Source organism: Bacillus rossius, chromosome 18 (genome assembly GCF_032445375.1).
Source record: "Bacillus rossius redtenbacheri isolate Brsri chromosome 18, Brsri_v3, whole genome shotgun sequence".
NCBI lineage: Eukaryota > Metazoa > Arthropoda > Insecta > Phasmatodea > Bacillidae > Bacillus > Bacillus rossius.
In genome coordinates, this window is record NC_086345.1 from 9,224,476 (window position 1) to 9,246,824 (window position 22,349).

A 22,349-nucleotide genomic window follows, 5' to 3' on the forward strand; every position below is an offset into this window, starting at 1 on the left:
TACTCTATACCTACAGTGTTATACAGGTTATACTGAGCAGTAGCTAATACATAGGTCTGTGTGGGTTTAGTGGTGAGTAAATGTGTTGCGTGCACGGTGCAGCTACATAGAATGTTTATAACAGCTGTTGGGTATTGCCAAATACTAAGTGAATTTTATTTACTGCCATTTGGATTATAATTGATTAAAACCTTTTGTATTCATACTCTCTCTCTCTCTAAATAAAATATCTCTATACAAAATGATCTACAAGAATATTAATAACGATAAAGTAAACTTATAAAAAACCAGTTCACTATAACTTTGAAGTCATATAATCATTTTATTCATCTGAATGTCAAAAGATCATATAAATTCCTCAAAAATTCTTTTGAAAGCTGGAGAGGGTAGGGACTACCGTGTTTTCTCGCATAATCGTCACATTTTATTCTAAAATCAAGTTTGAAAAGTAGGGGTGCGACGAAAATGCGTAATTTTTTTTTTTTGTTATATAAAGTTATTCATAAAAACAAAACCCATTCATGGAAAGTACTTTTATTTAAAAAGTGAAGTATAAAAGAGCACACCAACAATTTAAATTAATTTGAAGTCATGTAACACAAACATTTCTTCAACTGTAAATAGAAAAACAATATCTGTGATCCAAAAGCGAGCCTGAATGAACGCGTATCTTTCGTAGTACGCACCACGAAAGAGTGCGGGCCATCAGATTTAGTTACCTCGGCACTCGACAGAGAGCACGCGTTGTATGCACTCGGAGAGATGTCGATATTCGGCTACGTGTGCGCGCTCTATATGGGAAGCAACATAACCAAACATTAATGATTGCAATGAGCGCTGGCTACATTTTTGTAAGCGGTACACCGTGGCGACGCAGACGGCCAGATGAAGGTTATAACGTTTAAAATGTCTTTAAAATAAAATTTACACATCAGATAAATATTAGATAAATAAATAATATATAATAATAAATATTAGATTTATACTTTAAAATACATTGTTTTATATGGAAAAATACCCACTCAAAGCTCTCGGAATCTAATAGCGGAACCATAAAACATCATGCGACGTTTACGCGAGAGGTTTTTTTTAATCAAAATTTTGATGCCCTAAAATATAGGTGCGACGATTACGTGAGTGCGACGATTATGCGATAAAAGAGGGTAGTAACGTTACAACTTTCCTATCAATTTTTTTTTTAATTCATAGGATATAGTATAATATATTGTTACGAGTGTAATGTGGGGGAACTGGGTTCATGAGGGATAGCCCAATTAAGTTTTATTAATTACTTATATTTGCATTACTAATAAGTGACTACTTAAAATTGTCTGATCACCAATCAGTTGCACTAAAAAATGTTTATTCGTAAGTCATTCGATGTCTGTCAAATTCCATAGTTCGCAGTCCTCACGGCAGCCTCGGAAAACCCACAGAATTCCCAGGCCACTAAACAGGATGGTGCAAGGGGAGCAGAAAGGGAGAATGTGTATAGCGAGGACCATTGTAATCCGCATGCCTTACGTCAGTGGATGTCAGTGTTCGCTCAGGGCCGCCAGCCAGATCCGAACCTGACGTCCGTCGCGGTCCTGTCTGCATTCGTAACACTGCCCCTCCTTAAACCTCCCTTCCAGCATATTCCCTCAATCGGTCCAAATTTACCACTTTCATCTGTCCCCTTTTTCTCTCTGGATGCCTTAGACTACCTCATTTAGCTGTTTCAGGACTTCATACAGGCCTTCCCGCGCTGCTTGAAGCTTAGGGCACCTTCCGTTCCTTCGTTATGGGTCGTACAGCCACACCAAATTGCCCTCCTGAAATCCAGTTGAGTTAGCCTTCAGTTTGTACGTCATATTTATTTGATTCGTCGCTAATCAAAGATTTTTGTGGTCTTCTTCATGTAAAAGCGCCATTTGCTCATCTAGACGATTCACATAATCAGTGGTCATAGTCTGCTCTCTGCAAAGACAACCAAAATGACGTCACAGGCAGCCTCAACTCCTGTCCAAACACAATACTCGCAGGGGTCTGCCTGGTGGAGTCATGGATGGCAGACCTATATGCCATCAGGAACAACTGGATGTGTTGATCCCAGTCCTGTTGATGCTCGGCAAGTGTTCATCTCCACCTGCCATCGGACTGAGGATGTAGGGCTGTAGTCCTGGTTTTATTTATTCCCAGCAACCGACAAACCTCCTGAAATATTGTTTACTCGAAATTGCGGCCTTGGTCTGAGTGGAGCTCCATTGGTACCCCAAATCTAAAATGAACTTGTTGACTATTGCATCCGCGATGGTAGTGGCTTCTTGGTTAGAAAGTATATAAGTCTGTGGCCATTTATTGAGGTAATCCAATGCTACCTGAGTATACCAGTTACCATCTTTAGTCTTGGGAAATGGTCCAGCGATGTCAATGGCTATCCTCTCAAAGGCCTCTACATTGTAGGCCCTCATTTGCCCACGACTCCGGTGTTGTGGACCTTCACATTGTATACACCAAGCCTCCATATCTTGGCGACACCTCAACCAGTAGAAGCGTTGATGGATCTTGGCTAGAGTTTTGTTCACCCCTAGATGATCAACAGAGGTACTATAATGGATTTTTTTCAACACCTCTGTTTCTAGATTCTTTGGAAGGATTAGTTGCTTGGTAACTATTTTTCCATTTGGACTCTCCCGTGCTCTCATCAGTAGCCCATTCACCATCCTCAAGGAATCCCACTGTACCCAGCAAGCTTTCACAGCCCTTCCATCACTGGAGATCTCATCCCATATGGGACGTCCAGTACAATTCTCTAGCCAGCTATAATGGTAGCCAGGTCTGGATCTTGTCGCTGCGCTTCGTTCAAGCTGGCATTATCCCATTTACCTTCCAAGTTAGTTATCATTTGTCGCCGAACATCTTCGATTCCCTCATTATTCTTTGCTCTATTGCAATGGTTGCAGTCTACCTTGCAAGGTCTTCGTGAGACGGTGTAACAAGTGCCATAGCCCTCTTTCTTCCTCGCTCCAGCCGTTTGCTTCTGCAGCTGCCTCAGACTGTGTTCTGTGCACTGTCCACGAAAACCATTGGAGGTGGGTGGCTTGAATTTTGAGTGGCCGCTGGAAGTACGATCTCTGGGCATCTCTGTAATTTTTTTTTTTTTGTTCTTGCTTCGAAGGCTTTATTTTTACTTATTAATTTATTGAGTGTTTCTCTGAAGCCCAACATACGTTAAACTTTCAACACACGTCTCAAAATAAAATCTCTGCATTAATATTTTTCCTCTATCTGGGGTCTCCTATTCCTGCCTCTCTCACACTTTCAACAGCCCAACTCCCTGGGTCTGTTATAGCTACTCCGGGGACTTCTAGTCCCACCATATAGTCTGTCTGCCTCTAGATTCTCATCATAATTTTAACCATAGATTTTCTAGTTTCTATTGGTAATTATCTTACTGAAACTAATCTCTCAAAACATAAACAAACAAACTCCCACCCACATGAAAACATACAAAGCAATTAGCCTGTTCAACTGACTTAACACAACATTATATGTACTTACTTGAACTAAGTCATAGACTTTGCCTGAAAAAAAGTTAAATAAAAATTACACACTGCTAACCTTTGTTAGCCAACACAGAGCTATAATACTTTTGCATGCAGGGTAACAGCTGTCAGCAATACAGCACACGCGAATCCAACTTTCAGGATTACCAACATCTAAAGTTCTGGTGTGCTATGCTAGATCACAGCCAAATGTTCTCAACGGACATACTGGAGTCTGTCTCGGAACACAATTCTGTAAAAATCTCCCAACATTCTTAATTTAACACACCATTTGAATTAAAATTTTACACTTATTCCAGACTTAAAACACAATTTAATTAATAACCTGTTTGGTTCCAATTATTTTACTCCAAATAAATTAATCTTAATGAATTAAACACAACAAAACATTATAACTAATCATGGTAAAACACGTAACATATACGTAATATATCTTCTTACGTACTTATGACATACTTCTTAGTTTACTGTTTTGTACCGTACAAAAATCGAACTAAAACTTTTTATGTAAGTCCTTACCACTAATGTGAAATAATTTGAAGTTACTTAAATGATCTTAGCAAATTTGTACGTTAAAATAAACAAAGTTAAAGTTACAGTCGTAAATCTTTTCAAGTGCTTTTTAACCTACGGCTGTTGAGGCTCATTAGGCCCTCGGCTACGAGGATAAATTTCCGATGCTAACACATCTGTTGGTCGTTTCCAGAAACATAGGGCAAGAATGAGAATAAAGTTCAACTGGTGCCTGTAGGATAGTGCTTCAGTCGCACGCCCATCGGCTGCCTCCATCGAACCTTTCCTCCTCCCCACCTCCCACCCCAACCGTTTCTTATCTTTCTCTTTGACACCGTTCTCTCGTGTTCACAGCTCCCTCCCTCCCTGGTTGTCGCCCTCTCCGTTGTTGCCAAACTGCAGACGGAGCGATAGAGTTGGAGTGCAGTCTACTGCATTTTCGGGTCTGTCAAAATGCCAAAGTGGCGCAAAGGTGTTACGAAAGGGCAAAAACGTTCAAAACGCTCTTTATTGATGTGACAACGTCTAATAAATCGATGAACGCCGGCTGCACGTACGAAAAAGTGTCACGTAACGCACATTGTCCTGTTGCGGTCATTGTGCGCTTGCGCCGCATTTATCTCTCTTCCACTCGATTGGAACAACCATCGATTTGACTTTTTCGAGGCACATTAAACTTGAAACACTCCCATTCGTTTCCTACTTTTCCTATCATCGTCCTATCCTTAACAGAATAACACAGATTGGAAGAAGTTAAATAGCAAACATGTATAAAAGTTATAGTTAAAATAATCTCTTCGTTAAAGTAATAAACATATTTGAATTAATGAGTGCAAATAAAAGTAAATTTATCAATTAAATTGTAGATTTCATTTCACTCCTTTGTATCCATACAAAATAATGATCATTCAATAACAATGATTCAATTTTATTCATAATAGTATACAATCATTTCATCAATGTTTTGTTATGACGTCACGTTAAACTATCGTCCGTAAACCGACTTTACAGACAACCAACTTTTTTTATCAAGAAAATGAATAACGGTGTTAAAAGTAAGAAATCGTTGGCAAATTTGGTATAGATATCAAGAGTGGAGAAACACGGAAGAGTTAAAGCAACACCTATTATTAAAAGCAGTTAGACAAATGGGTAAAGGTCTCAGGAACATTGTAATTAAATGTTTCTTAATGCCTAACGAAAAAGACACATTTCCGTAGAACAATCACATATCCAAAAATTAATTTATTCTAGACTAATAAGTAGGGCCATGAAGTTCGCGAAAAAATTTGAATGCCCATTAGACCGCAAAAAGGTATGCCCACGCCAACGGTTTCCTCCTTGTGACTGGTGGCCGCCTGCAAGCGAAGACAGCCCTATTTCATTGTGCTGTTCAGAACGCGTTTTCTCCCGCACTGGATGGCTGTGATTCATGTACTAATAGTAAGCATGTGCTTAAATGAAACTGAACCAGTCACGAAACATTGACAATACTAGTGTTTTAACTCTCAGCTAGTCTCGAAATCTTTTAGCAGAAAATGCATTCTCTTATTAATAAGGAAGTGATGAAGATAAACTTAGTATTTCTGCACTATTAAAATATAATTAATGATTGCTATTTTTAGAATTAAATAAGATACCTGATATCATCATAAGGCTGATGATATAATAAGTTGCGAACCAGCATTCGAAATTTTTACGTTATTAACGTAAGAATAAATCATCCGTCCAGGTATGGCCATTTTGTTAATGCTTTGTTACTAACGCTAGCCTATACCGACACCACGTAACATATTAACATTTGCGAGCGATATTTTGATTGCATTGGAATTACGTTAATAAACTTTAACCCGCCACTCTTAAATATTATATTGAATAATTTCATTAGCCTCTTTGAAGTGTTAAATGGCACAATCATACGAACATTCAAATACACAACTGACTTACAGATATTAAGACTATAATAGATCTCAAGTTTTACCGGGCAATTGATTAAATTTATGAGCTAGCAAACATTCGAAATGTAAATTTATTTGTACATTTGTAACTGTGTGCTCATCGCATAGGCATACCCAGGAATTTTGGGGGGTGTTCTTCCAGATTTTTAAGAAAAACTGCATAAACACCAAAAATTAATTATTTCTTGAGTAAATAAATAGAATAGTCTCAAATTTCATTTTTTAACCTTGGCTATTGTTGATATGTAATTTGTACATAATTTTTCAATTAACTTAAGTAAGTTCACATATCACATTACAATATTAAAATACCTACAAAAAACCCCAAAAAGATGTATGTATATATATATAAATAAATAATTAGTTAACTTAACGAATTTACGTACGCACTTTACAAACTTATTCCTAATAAGTTGACTGCATTACAATAGAATAATTGCTGTATAATTTTATTGTAAGGGTGTTTGGAACTAAGGCCGGAATTACAATAGCCCGTCCATCCGTCATCCGTCTTGTCAATTACGTGACCTGCACCCAATAAGATGGACTGAAAAATGTCATCCACTCGTCCGTCTAAAGCTTGGTAACTTTATTCTTTTGACGGGTGAACGAATTAAACTATAACCTCCTAATGTATTGTAGGTGTTTGCATATAAAATATTATAATAAAATGTATTAAAGTTTGTTTAATTGTTTAGCTGATTCCAAAATCATTTATTAGCTTACGTTTAGACACATTTCGAAAGCTCTTTTTTGAAACAAAAATGGTCTAAGACACGGAAGTATTATAATTATGTATGGTAACTCTGGTAGTGTGAAAATACATACCGAAAAAAAAAACACTCTGAGTTTAATGAGTTTCAAGTACTTTACATAATTGTTTAAGTAATATAATTACATATGATAATTTTTTTCCCCAAATTGTTAAGTTTTCTCAACAGTTGTAAGCATTGACATGGAGAAATATTATGACGGATGAGCGGAGTGTTGTAAATCGCCAGCCGACCTCCGTAGCTTAGTCGGATGCACACCAGCTTATGGTGGGATTGGTTCATGGTTCGAGTCCCGGGTATAGCATGGGAGTAAAATTGAGACTTATTCAAAATTTACACTTTCGATAAAAGATGATGAAAAAGAATAATGAAATTGATATTTCTGGCTAAATGGATACAGCTCAAGGCCAAAATCCAAGCAGTGAAGCGAAGTGAAGTTGTATATCGCTTGGCGGCTGACGGACGAACGGATGACAGACGGATGCGACGGGCTGTTGTAATTCAGGCTTTACAATTCAAGTGTAGCAGAACAGAATTAAATCTTTATATATAAAAATCTTGTGTCACAATGTTTGTCCGGGCTAATTTCCAAAACTACTGCATTTTTTTTAATGAAATTTCGCATAAATATATGTAACTTTGTCCAACTTTATATATTATATAGGCTACATTTTATTTCGATTAATGACAGCGTTTTCCGAAAATCAGCTCCCAAGGGTGGTTAAGCACTGGCAACAGTGGGACAACGTGATTTTGCATTGTTTATGCCTTCTGCGTCTTCATGGCAACGGGCATCGCTTAGATCGATTTTTTTTTTTTCAATTCGAGGCATAATTCTGTATAGATTTAATTATTATTTTATGTAAAATTATTTAAATTTAAAAATATATTTGTGCGAAATATCACTGACTGACTCATTACGATTGACTTGAAATCTTTCAACCGATTGAAACTTAGCATAGTTAATCATTTTGTGATGTATGTAGACGCTCACTAAGATATGATTTTCCGAAGGGAGTTTTGGGGGTGTAAAATATCAAAATTCCAGTTTTTGGTAGAGAATCACCATGGCAACGGCTGTTGCTTTGTTGATGCTTCATTCTTCTTTATGGCAACAACTAATTCACTGTTAGTGCAGTCCTCATCACCGTTGACATTTTACGGGGACTTTAAATATCAAAAATTGCCCCTTTTTTTTTCAATTTTATATCCTACAGACTTGAACTTGACAGTAATGTTCCTCATGTTATGCAGAATGACGTTTTCCGAAAATCAACTCCCAAGGGTGGTTAAGCCCGGGCAACAGTTGGACAGTGGGATTTTGCATTGTTTATGCCTTCTACATCTCCATGGCAACGAGCATTGCTTTGATTTTTTTTCCATTCGAGGTGCGGCAGTGGCGTACCCACAAGGAGGGGCATGTATAATGAGCGGCGTAAGTGTTCTGCCTGTAGACTGCCGTAGCGAAGTACGGGTACATCAGTTGTACGTTGCGTGCACAAGTCGGGAAACCATCGGTGCTATTCATTTTCTCTCTGGTACATTATACAGGATTGTAATAAATTTTTGTCAAAATTAATTGCATTTTATTTCATTTATTATTACTGTAAATGGGATATTTAGTCTCATTTTTCCCCCATTAGTATAGCCTTGCGAAGCTGGGTCGAGCAGCTAGTATAATATATATTAAATTATATTGTTCTTTTACAATTTTCGCTAAAAACACCTACACATTAAGTTGAGGCAATTAAGCTACTGACTCAAACACAACTTCACACCACGTTGCACTCAACGAGGTCCCTTTCATCTGAGGCGAGAAATTTACATTTCAGCTTTTCAATGTTTGTAACAGTTGTTTAAAATTACACACCTTGCGATAATCAAACTTTTTTCTTCGTGTTATACGTACATATGTACAGTATTTAAATGAAAGTACCTGACTTGACAAAACCAACAACCAAAAAAGTCCCATTCCCCCCCCCCCCCCCCCCCCCAAACGTTTTAATAATTTTATAGAGTTTTGTATGTAATTAAGTCGCAATCACTACTGTTACTCAATGCCCAATTCTACTAAGCAAATCTAAAACATAATCAAAGTAGAGTTCAACTAATTATTCCATAGACCAATCACCGCGATTTGAGAATTTAGACTGACCTATCATGAACCAACCACTGCAATTCAAACTTGTTTACGTTTGCTTGGGCTGCTTGGTGACGTTATTTCTCTCGCTGCTCTGTGTTTAGAAATTGAGCTCTAATGACATGAGTGTTCATAATTTTCTTGCCTTATTTCGGGAGAGGGGGGGTTGAACCCTCAAAACCCCCCCCCCCCCCCCCCCCCCCCCTTGGGTACGCCTATGAATCATCGTATTGTATCTCGCCACAATATATAGGAAAAACCTGAAAGTTATTTCGGTTAAATGTAAATACTGAATTTAGGAATACATGGTATTTATTTATTTGTGTTTAATTAATATATTAGTTTTAAAATAATTTTATTATTTTGTATTCCTATTTATGATTCTACCAAAAGTAAATGTAAGCTATTCATGGGTTGTGTATATCATGACAAATATTTTTTTTTTTTTTCACTAATTGATATTTTATCTTTTTGCAACTAATGTGCATAGTGCAGTGCACTAGACACCACAACCAGTGAGTGGTCTTGTGTTACAGTGTAACAAAATAAGTAATAAGATAATTAAAAATTGGTAAAGTGTGTGTGGTTGTATTATCATATTAAGATAAATGTAGGGCTAATGAATTTTGTCTTTAATGTTCTACAAGTTATGTTTGTATAATACTAATACTGTAGTTTTTGTTACAGTATTAAGAAATTATATAAAAAAAGTGCCGCTCTACGAGTTTAGTGTTTTGAAATTGTGTTTGTGCTACTTCAATACAAATATTATTTCTGGTAGTATAGCAATTATGATGAATCGTTTATATGCATTGAAGTGTTAAAATTACAATCATGCTGCTAAATTATTAATGTTTTATCCAAACTAGCGTGTACTAATTTCAAATTAAATTGTGAAATTCCCTTGTAATAATTAGCCTGTGTTTTGCTTGGGTCATACCTCCAATAAATAACTTTTCCGTGGAGAATACGAAATTTTATGCTAGGTTATTTCATTTTTTCGCTATTGCTTTCCTGCATAATTTTTAATCAACGTTCAAAACTTATTTTCATGGCAATACAAATGTGAAAACATACAGTATTTCTCATGCTATTCGTTTATTGCTATGATGGTTTATGTCAGCAACTTTACGTGAAATTGCAAATATTTTCTTCATTCCTAAATGTTACTGTCCGATTTATGCTTTCCTGACAATTAGTAAGGAAGTAATTTCTCAATAGTATAGCTGTGTGCCCACATGAGGGCTGTTTAATATAATTATGTTAATATAAAATATATAAATATATGTAACTATAAAAATATTAGTTCAGTTATAACCAGTTATTTTTGTGTTTTGCACGAGTGTTCCTAGAGAATTTCTTGATGTAGGCTTTTGGACATACACCATTGCTTAGCACATGTATGTCTGCAGAAGAAAACTACAAAAAAACACAAATGATAAAAAAACACAAATTAAGCAATTTTAGAAAACTGTTGTGTTTGTTTCGTCTTTTCGTTTGGTCGTGTTTTTGTCTCGTTTTGACTGTTGTGCTGAATTTTTTGGGTTCAATATTTTTTGTGCTATCATCATTTGTGAGGGTTTTTTTCGTTTTTTTTTTTTGAAAACTATTGTGTTTGTTTCGTCTTTTTGTTTTGCTGTGTTTTTGTCTCGTTTCAACTGTTCTGTTGAATCTTTTTGGGTTCGGAATTTTTGTGCTGTCATCATTTGTGGGGTTTTTTTTTGTTCTGTTAGTCCATTTTTCTTTGTTTTTTCCTTGTTTGTTGACCATATTCCTGTTGTGGAATATTGTGTGGTGTTAAATCCTGACAACAGCAATTTTTTGCTTAATTTGTGTTTTTTTGTAGTTTTCTTCTGCAGACATACATGTGCTAAGCAATGGCGTATATGTCCAAAAGCCTACATCAAGTCATGCACTTCCCATTGCACAAATCTTTCAAAGATAGAGAATTCCTTTCGTTCTGGTACTTTTAAATGGTTTCAACCAAAAGTTTGCAGTAAATGTTATTGAGTACAATTTAAAACATGTTTTCAATTTAATGATAGGCCGATTCTAGTATTTATTTATATATATTTTAATTTCTCTTTAATATTTTTTTCAAACAAACACATTTTAAAAGTTTTACATTAATTTTTGACTTGTTTTCATTATTATCATTAGTACATTACTACATACAACTTGTCAAACGTTTTAACACACCTTGCACCAAACCCTATGCCTAAGCGTTTTTGAGTTATATTTTTTTCCGCTCACCCAGTTGGTAATATTCCTCTAAAAATTAGCGACAATGTTTCGGTGGCGTGTGACGTAATACGTTATTGGCATAAGCCACGAACTTTCTTATATCTTTGTCCTATTAATTTAGTATGTACTACATATTTTAATATTCGTTCGAATGAAAGTCATTAATAATTTTCTTTTTACACAAATACGTTACATTGACTTCCTTTACGTCCCCAATTCCTCCCTCTCCCACCGCCGTATTAAACGTTTTTCATAAACAAACCTTAAGTGCAATGTATTCAATAAAGAACAAACTTATTTCATGCATTGCCAAAGATAAAATTTACTGCAAATATTTTTTTCATTAAGATATTTAAGATTGTATCTCACTTTGAAAATGGTGCATAGAATGACTCGAGTCAGTTGAAAATCTACAAAAGAAAAAGGTCCTTTCACAGTGCGTCACTATAATTAAACTGCTTAGTATACCTTGCATTGAATGCCTTACACTTGTAGTATAACTAATTCATGTCATTTTGGATGTTATTATATCACCGAAGTAACTAATAAATCCATTTATTTATCTCCATATCTTGGCTGGACTGCTCATATAACTGGACGCCTGGGCGTTTGCCCCTTTCGATCCTCCCTCCAGGCGGCCCATTACAAACAGGTGTCATTAATATCCGAATGGCAAAAACTACTACATATCGCAATATGTTTAAATGAACATAGGCCCCTATATGTGTATTTTTAGAAAATATTACAATAATAAATCTTAAAAAGCCTGTAATCAAGTAAAAGCGTCCATAAAATTGTTTAAGCAAAATAAAATTATTTTCTTTTGTATCTTTTTTTTTTTTGTTGATAAACATAAATCCTTAACAAATGCAATGACTGATACAAAAAATTTGCTTTATGTTCATTTATTAAATTTGTTGGTGTAATGTTAAGTTTTCTTGATATATCGTTGACTTCTTAATTAGTGTATTGCGGCCTCTTCTCGTCACTCAATACGACCTCCCTCAAGATTTATAAAAATTATTTTAGCCCCACAACACACTATGCCCAATATCGCTCGGAACTGCCACTCGCTTGAGCAGTCTAGCCTTCCACTGCGCGTGGCGGAGCATTCCTGCCAGAAGGACATCGGGCAACGCTGTTCTGGGCCCTGTAAACAGTCGCATGCATTTGTATTATAAGTTTTACCGGCAATCACACTAAAAGTGATAGCTAAAGCCAGCCAGTATGTTTTGTCTTTGGAAATTGCAGCTGTTTAATAATTTATTGTCTTCATTTTATTATTCTTTGGACGCCTTTTCCTTTTTCTGCAAGCTTTACATGAGTTAAACACAGGTTTAATTACCGTACATTGAATTTTACTACAACTGCTGAGTATTTCTTCCTGCTAGTTGCGAGCTCGCTGGTTGCTACAACAATCCTGGGAAGTTGAGGTTGAAAAGGAAGGAATAGGGAGGATTCTAAGACGCCATGTTCGAGAGAAGACGTTTCCCTTGCGATGTGTCGCCAGAAACCCGGTGCCCGCAAAGGAAACAAGATCGTGTCAGCTACGATAGTTAGATACTACGGTGCTAACATAGTATTCAGATAGGAGAATTTGAGTTCATCTACCTCAGAATACTGGGTATACGCCTTACCAAGACATACGAGGCGTTTCGCGAGTGCTTCCAGCATCACGACTTCTACATCTGATTCCTGTCATCTCGTGGTGAGAACTTTCCTTGTACCACGTTTTCAGGACTATTTTGGTGTCGCCTATCCAGTCACTGAGTCGTAGCCTACGGCAGTCGTAGTGGATTAGAACTCTATTGCAGCGTCCCTTTCTACAAGTTCCTGTGACCATCCACCGATCTACCCAGAAGTCCTGAATGGCCGAAGAACCTGCCCTACCACAAATTGAGCTAGTACCGGTAGTTTCAAACCTTGAGAATTCAGTAATGACGGTGTAGTATCGAAACTGGACCCAAATCCATTCATGTCTGGCTATCTGTATTTGGTAGGTTATTTATAAGCTGGTACAACATTAGGATAATCTGAACCTACTCTTGCTAGTCAAACTTATTCAGATCATGAATTTTCAGTTCAAGTGTCGTACATATCTATGTGTTGAAATTTTAATATCAATAATATACATTAATAATTTGATATTGCTTTAATTATTAAATGTTATCAGTTTTGGTATTAATCATACACGAGTACAGCCAACCACCATACTTTGCCAGCCATTTAACATACATTACCCTTAACATACACTACACCGTAATATCATCTGTAATTACTCAAATATAAGTAACTGTGTCAAACGCAGTTGTAATAGTCATAGACAGGCACACGGTGGGGCCGTGTCACAGAAGAATTGCCACACCAAGTGTGGGGACGTTCGCGTCATAGCCCTTCCTACCCTTCCCCCACCCCACGTCACCTTCCCCACGTGCAGAAAGAAGACTGCGTGATCCACCGCCGATTGCATGTCAAACAACACCTCGGCTCCATTCACACAACCTTGGAGAGGGGTAGGGGGAAAATACGTGGCGAGTCCAAGGAGTTTGCCTCTTTGCCGCGAGAGCGCTGCACTGTACGGCCTTTGTATATTACATCTGTTTGAAAAATGCAAGCCTTTGTCTTAGCTGCTCCAGCAAGAAAGCTACGCAATTAAACTTCAACATCGTTGAAGATATACATCATTTAAATATTTAAATATGCACCTGTGGTAAAATGTTTCTACTTTTTTGATACAAACTCATTTTAATTTAGTGTTGAAAGTTGCTAGAGCGCTACTTGAAAAAATGTATTTTCATCTGAATTTAAAACTCAATATTTTAAACTTTTGAAGCACCGTTTTAAGAATCTTTTTGCATCAGGGCAGTCTTTATACTTTATTGTTTTGTAAAAACAAGTTACTTGAAAAAAATGTTGCACTTGCTTCATGCTGGAGGTGCTGCAGAACATGATACAATTTTAAATTAAAATGTTCAAAAATTCATTAATAAATTTTTTATTTTTTATTTTTTACAGGAACTCATATTTGTAATGTAATGAACAATTTCACGAAAGGAAATCTTTATCTGACCAATTTTAATTTAGGGATCAATACCCCTTAATTACCTTAAACTAAACTAAAATGACTTACAATAACCTATCATATATTAAAATAATACTAAACAAAAACTTAAAGCTACTGGCTTAAAATTACACTCTTAATACTAAGTAACTCAAACTGTCAAACACAACTAACAAAATATATACTGACATATAGCATCCTAAAAGTTACTGAAAATAAGCAAACTAGTATACTTTTTATTAACTTCTACTCTTTTACAACACACACTCTTGTTAAATGTTTTCTGCCACATGAACCTACTATATCAAATAACTTAATTAATCTTCAGTAAGTAACGCCCCTCGTGCCCCAAAAACTATATTATTTTTAATTAATTAAAAACACCTTGGAGACTGCTGGGCAAAATATTAAGAAAATTCAAGTTAATTACCAGTGGGGACACGAGGCGGTGAACAAGACAAAATTTACACTCCCTGCACACTAGTAACTTGGGAGTTCGTGGATCGTTATGTAGAAGAAGGTATATGATAAATAAATACACTATATAAATAATTTGGTATGTAGGTTTTCCTGGTTTATTATTAAGAGGTTTTGTTTTAGCATTATTTCGACATGATAATAAAGATCTTAGCAATTAACAAAGTTACGGGAGCGCCCCTACATTATTTAAAACAATACATATTACACCTTAACAAACAAATGATTACATTGACAAAAATTTCAAGTATAGCAGCAAAATTTGATTCTCCCAACGATTACATATATATTAGTTTTCTTGATTTTACATGTTCTTGAGGATTACGTTCTTAAAGCACTGCTCGCTGGTATCTTTTAATGAATTTAGTTCCTTCTAGGCATGCGGAAAATATATATAGCTCATATCACCCGGGTCTTCCCAGGATGACGTCGGACCGAGAGGAAAACTCTTCTAAAGGGGGAAATTAGCTGGAGGTCCCGAAGATCATGCAAGGAGCAATTTCTCTCCCCAGAAAGTTGGACCCTGTCAAACAGGGTGTAGATTTCGGGACTCACGAAGAGTCTCGCGCCGACATCAGGATGACGCGCACAGAGAATTCGCGGATGCGCGAAAGAAACCAAATTTTAAAGAATTAAAAAAAAAAAAAATTAACTACACATGACTAATTCTAAAAACTACATCTGCCTGGCTACTGTACAAATGGGATCACATCCCTTAAGCAACTGACTACATCCTTTATGCAACCAAAATCGCCGTTCCCGCGAAAAACCTCTTAGCGCAGAGGACGCTGAGAAGACGTGGTCAGTAGCCGAGGCCAGAGTACTGAGTCCGGCGATGGCGGACAAGGCTCCTAATTAAATCGGGCGCTAAGGCCCCTAGGGAGAAGGAGGGGGAAGATTCGGTTCTAAGCCGAAAATTTCCGAAGGAATCCGAGGCGGGCGTGACAAGAACACGTCATGCGCGCTCTCTACCGGCCAGAACAGAAGGCAACAAACAATCGACTTCTACAGGCCGCGAGAAGAAAGCATAGTGCCTTATGGTGCCGCGGCGCTGCTTTCTGGCGGCGTAAAGGGGAACTAACTGAGGCGGTGAGCTGACTTGCCACCAGGTGTCATGAGGGTGAGCTCTGCACGCTGGCGACCAGGCCGGCGGGTACTTTTTTTGCCGCTAGATGTCGTGGACGTCTCTGTCGGACCAGGGAGAAGGTCCTTGAAGTCGGCCATGGTCTTGGCTAAGTTCACGTCAGGTCACTGCTCCCGACTTGATTTCTCAGAAGTAAGGTGAGGTGGAGAGAGAGGAAGGGGGGACAGAAATAGCCACTAAGGTGGGAACGCAGGTCCACTGGAGACCCATTCGTGACGAGACTTGCTATTCTCAGCAAGCCTGTAAGAAGTAACAGCTTGCAGCCCACAAGCTGCTCTATGCAATTTTGGTCATGAAGAGAAATAATATTACAAACTCGGGACGTGACTGCAGGCGAGAGAAAATTCAACCGGGCTGCCCACGTCTACATTAGACAGCAAAATATGAGATAGGCCCCCTGAGAAAAGGGGCTTCGGTCCACTGGCACAAAGTTTAAACACGTGGCGTACACCGGCCTAACAAAAGTAACTCACCCCCTTAACAACCAGATAAATTAAAAAAATAAGATTTCCAAAAAAATTTTAAAATTATAGAAAAATTAAAAAAGGTGACGAAATGCCTAATTTCCGGCACAACTCTAAAAATTTAACCTTAATAATCTCCATCTCTCACTAGAGGTATAACCTAGACTGCATAAGCCTTGGGATGGTTTAAATCAATTAGTAAACAGAATTCTTAAATGGTCAATAAGTAAGTTGACATGTCAAACGAGCTGTCATGATCTTTACTTGGAGGACCTCTCACTTTTATACACTCACTTGGCATAGTTGTGCAAGAGGTTTGTGTTCGTAGTAGTTTATCTTTAATGAACTTAAATGTTTCGTACCAGGACCATAAGGATCTAGGTTCAGCACCCATTACACAATGCCTGGTGAAATGCTAAACTAATAAATTTACTTAAAAATAATTAACGCTATGATAATAAATACTAACAACACTTTTTTTAATTTACCAACCAAACTTATAAAATTCTACTCGTCAGTCTTTTTGTTACATTTAAATTACTTTGCTGAAATTAGGGAACTCCGAATTACATTTTAGTTAAACATCTTAATAGATCAACAAAACTAGAGTGAGAATCAAAATCCTTAACATCTTTAATCTTTCTAATATTTAATGGTAACTGTACAAGACAATTACGTTAAATAATGTCATTCTCCGCAACCTAGAGGGAACTTACAACTGTTGATCCACATCATCTACTACTGAGGCCCTTTCAAATCATGGACCTGTTTCATTGGGTCCTATCTTAGTCGTTAACTTCGGGGAAGGACGTAGAGTAAGCCCATACCTACCAGCTTGTTACCGGTGAGCCTATATGAAGTTACATCTAAGATCACAACTTATTACCTTAGGCCGCGCTGGCCCAAGTGAGCCCCGAGCTCACTCACAGGAATGTGCGGTGTGGCCACCCACACCCAGACTGGCTCTAGATGGCAGGGCACATGTCCACAAAGCAGTGCGGCTGAGTGGTGGAAACAAAACACAATTTTGTTTTTCAAACAAAAACCACACTGTTGTTGGCTTTTTTGAGGGGAAAATAAAATAAAATATGCTATATGATAAATTGAATTATTTATGCTACATCACTTGAAAACATTCTAAATTTAGCCATAAAAAGTGTAAATTTAGTTGATGGGTCTCTACCGGGAACGTAGGAATCTCAAGATAACCACTAAGTTATTTCACAGGTGTCTAGCTTATCTTTATGAATCTCTAAAAATGCTATATATGTTCTAGAAGGTAATAAATATTTCTATGAGTAAGAATGTTTGTAGGGGATATTCTAATTTGTAACCACAGAAAAGCAGGGAAATTATATTTATGTATAGGTTAAACTGATTAATATTTATGTTTATTCACTGCAATTAAAAAGTCTCCTCTTTTATTCAAAGTGAGTTGAGCTTTGTTGTCATTTCTAAAGATATGATTGGTCAGTGAAGAAAAGTGAATTTTTACTTTTTTCATTGAATCCTGTTTCTGTGAGGCATGTGATATAATAAGGTATTTACCAAAATTGATACTTTTTTATAGATATTTTGATAAGCAATATACTACTCTTTGGTGCTTCTGCTCCTTGATACAATAGTATAAAATAATTGAGGTCATGGAAATAAAAGATTTTTATTCATTTAATTTTTTTTCTAATCATATTAAATGTTATGTTTCTGTTCTAGCCACAGCAGATGTATGGAATGAACCACACAGCTGTGTGTGTTACCATGGCAACACTTCATCAGGATGCATTGTACACACATACCAAGACTCACCAGACACCTGCATCTTAATCAAGCCAGAAGTGACTAACACTGACCCCATGAAATTATCATGCCCCACAATCTGTCACCCTAAATCCACAGAAAATTATTGTGTTAACAATTGTATTCCAATACAGCAGCGCACTAATACACACACAGGCAATAAACGTTTCTTATGTCAAATATGTTCTGCTAAGTTTTGCAAGTCTATTCAACTGAAGCAGCACTCTCTTACACACACTGGAGAAAAAACTTTCTCTTGTTCAGTATGTTCTGTTAAGTTCAGACATGCTAGTAAATTGAAGCGGCACTCTCTTACACACACTGGAGAAAAACCTTTCTCCTGTACTCTATGTTCTGCTAAGTTTAGCCGGGCTAGTCATCTGAAGCAGCACTCTCTAACACACACTGGAGAAAAACCTTACTCTTGTTCAGTATGTTCTGCTAAGTTTAGCCATGCTGCTACTCTAAAGCGGCACTCTCTTACACACACTGGAGAAAGACCGTTTTCTTGTACTATATGTACTGCTAAGTTTAGTCAGGCTTGTACTCTGAAGCGGCACACTCTTACACACACTGGAGATAAACCTTTCTCTTGTACTCTATGTTCTGTTAAGTTTAGCCAGGCGAGTCATCTGAAGAAGCACTCTCTTATACACACTGGAGATAAACCTTTCTCTTGTACTCTATGTTCTGTTAAGTTTAGCCAGGCGAGTCATCTGAAGGAGCACTCTCTTACACACACTGGAGAAATACCTTTCTCTTGTACTGTATGTAAAGTTAAGTTTAGCACGTCGAGGCATCTGAAACGGCACTATCTTACACACAAAGAAGAAAAGCGTTTCCCTTGTTGATTATTTCTGGTAAATTTAGCCTATATTTTGGTCTGAAGAGACATGTTCCTACATTTATTAGAGAAAAACCTTTAAAAAATATTAAGTTTTATATATATATTTTTTCTATAATCTTATGTCATACACAGGGTGGCCACTAAACGGGGAAAACGGGAAAAACCGGAAAAATGTCGGGAATTTGAAAGGGCCTGGGTAAAACCGGGAAACTGTCTAAAATTTTACTTCTTTCCTGGGAAAATGCTGTTGTGTAAATGCGCACAACTTATATAAGACGTACACCGCGGCATCTGATAATCACGTGGCAAATCTATACAGAGTCATGTTGGCAGCGACTGTAGTGTTCCCAGGCGTGTCATGTTTCTTCTTTCCTCATAGACGCAATACGTCACTAAGAAGGGGAGGGGGATGGGGAATATGAACCGCACTACGGCGTGCAACGCGGGATGTTATAATTTGTTCTGTTCAGTACAAGTCTTCGAGCAATGTTAGTCTTACGCTGTGCAGTTTGTTAGGAAGCCATTGAGGCAATGTCTACTAGGTATTCATGTCGTTATGAGTCTGAGTTTCCATGGGCTACTGAGGATGCGAAATACAGAACTTGTGAGAGATGCAAGATATGCAATAAAAGTTTCAAGATAGATACGATGGGTAGGGGAGCATTTACAAGCCATGCCAAAACTAAGAATCACAATAGAGTTATAAATAACCAATCAAGAAACCTGCAAGTTACAGAATTTTTTTCCCACTCAACCTGTTCAGTATGAAGCCAACGCTTCCTGTAACAAAGTTAAGTCCTACGTTTGCACTTTTATTACTTTAATTTATACTAGTAGCTTCCAACGGTTTAGTGGTGTTATCAACTACGTCTTGTAATCCATCGCTTATCAATAAACTGTCAAATATGTCCAGTAACTAACGACACTGCACGTTTTTTTTTATGAATATTCACAGCTGTGTGTTGAGACCGGCCGATAAACCTTCCGCATTAACGTACCTTTAACGTCGGTAATGCTATGTTCGCTTAAAATTTGTAAAATAATAATACTAAATGTATAATAATTATGTACACCAGAACCTCTATTTCATGAACACAGGATTTAACGAAGCAGTGATTTTACGAATACATTCTCGGGAACCGTCAAAAAATTGGAAATTTTGACCAAAATGTGAAAATCAGAAAAAAAAATATTTAAAAAAAAAATGCAATGAAAGATCATTAAAATCTTTCATTTTAAACACACATCGTATTTTTGTGTTGGCTTTAACACTTCCAATAATGTTCATGTAAGAATAAGAAAAAAAATAATGGGACATTTCCTTTTAAAATATGGCAGCGGTAGTTTCCGCAACGCGAGTGGCTGGCTGGCTGGCGGCAGCGGCTTCATGACGCCCTCCCCTCTGTAACATTCTTCAAGGCTAGCTCACACAAACCATCTAGTGTCCTCCCTTATAACACCCCAACTTCCCTCCCCTTTGAAAAACCTTCAGTGAGAAACTGCTCTTTTCACCCTCCTTTCGCCCGTAAAATTTGGCTACTGTGAATAGGGTACTGAAGAGTTGAGGGAGGGGGAAGATGGTAGTAAATATTTTCGGACCCCTCCTTCCCTCCAACCCGCCAAAAATGTATGTCAAAACATACCACTTTTCACACCAAGTTGAGTTCAGTCATTTCTGGCAAGGAATTTACAAGGTTTCAAACATAATTTTAATGTATTTTAATAGCAGTGGTCCTATGAAAAGGGAATATACCGAATAAAAGCATGTTGAACCTCCTGCGGTCACCAAACAAAGCATAAACACGGCCCAATGCGTGGTGCAACTGCTACATCGCTTCGTTATTGCTCGCGCGAGAGGCGAGACATGGAATGTTAGAAGAAAGATAAATGCGGGGGAGACAGACGGCAGCCAGTGTGTTTCCTGCGTAGGGAATAAGCGGCGTACCCCCTTTTTTTTATGATGGGTGAAGGGACCTTTTTCTATCAACCCACGGGAAAAGATAATTGCTTGAGCTGTCGAAATAAACATCGCTGCGGCAGTTAAAACAAGACGCGGGCGAGCATCCGGTCGGTCGCTGTGTATATCTACTCGAAAAACATATCATCTCAATTCATGATAATAAGATTCCTTACAACTACATGTATAGCCTGACTGATGTTTTCAGCCTGATCCATGCAAGTTCTTTAGCCACGTTTTAAATGAAAACAACCACCAGCCGGCCAGTGTTGTGCCCTGTTTAATACGCACATAATATACCAGATACATTTGGTTCCAAAAGTTAATAAAAAAAAAAGACAAGCTGAAAAGAACCTCGGAAAACTTGAGGCAAAAAAAGTCAAAATAATGAGTGATTCCTTAAAACAGACAGCTCTCATAGACGAAGAAATTTGAAACACAAAATAAGGTTAAAGTTATGTGGCAAATATATATATTTAGTAAACTGTCACCTGTTTTTTAGATAGGTATGTATCACATTTTGTGCATTTTTGTTTTGTATTTAGTACTATAAAGTTCCCGTGTTTTAAAATGTGTGCTTTGTATCATGTATTACATAAATAAAGACATGTCATTTTGTATATATATTGCAAAACCTGGAAAATCTTGAAAAAACCTGGAATATTATATCACAAATATAGTGGCCACCCTGCATACATGCTCTTTCACTGTTATACATTTACACCAATCCCTCACTTAGCACGACTAATTCGTTCCTAAAAATGTTCGTGTTAATCAAAATCGCGTATTCTGAAGCATTAGTCCCCATAAATATAAGGCTAAATTATTTAATGTGTTCCAAGATGTGTAGGGAAGTAATCTTTACATAATATAAATGCGTAGAATAATACTTGAAAATGCATATGTCATATTATCATTTATCTTTTTAAGCCTAACACCGAATACGTTAGATAAAGAAAACATGGCACAGTGTAACGGGAGATAAGTGGTAACATATTTACCGTCAGTCAGCAGATTGGCTTGCCCGCCCAGGCGTGACCTTCAACACGCACGTGCGTCTGTCTGCCTGCTGTTGCAAGCAGCTGGATCCTTTGTTATTACGTTTAAAACTTAACAAAATTAAAAAAACTTTTATGAAATTAAGAACCGGTTTTATATAACTTTAAAACACACAGCCATATGTAAACATTAAATTTTTTATGCACACCTCTTATAAAAGCGGCTATGTAAACAAATCAGTTAACAGATAAACAGATTTAGATTTTCCCTAGAGCACAAACATAACATTAAAATATGTACAATATGTACATATACAAAACATAAAAGTTAGTTAAATATTTTCTGGGGTGATATTAACACTATCATCTTGCTTTTATTTAAAAAACGTGTCCAATTTCATCTGCTTTGGTTTCTGTTCTGTCAAAAA

General features: G+C 37.1%; 1 protein-coding gene across 1 annotated transcript in view; it reads left to right on the forward strand.

Moving 5' to 3' along the window:
- LOC134541259 (uncharacterized) overlaps window positions 1-22,349 on the forward strand; it is a 357,586-nt gene that overhangs the window by 169,602 nt on the left and 165,635 nt on the right. The gene's annotated exons all lie outside the window — the stretch shown is intronic.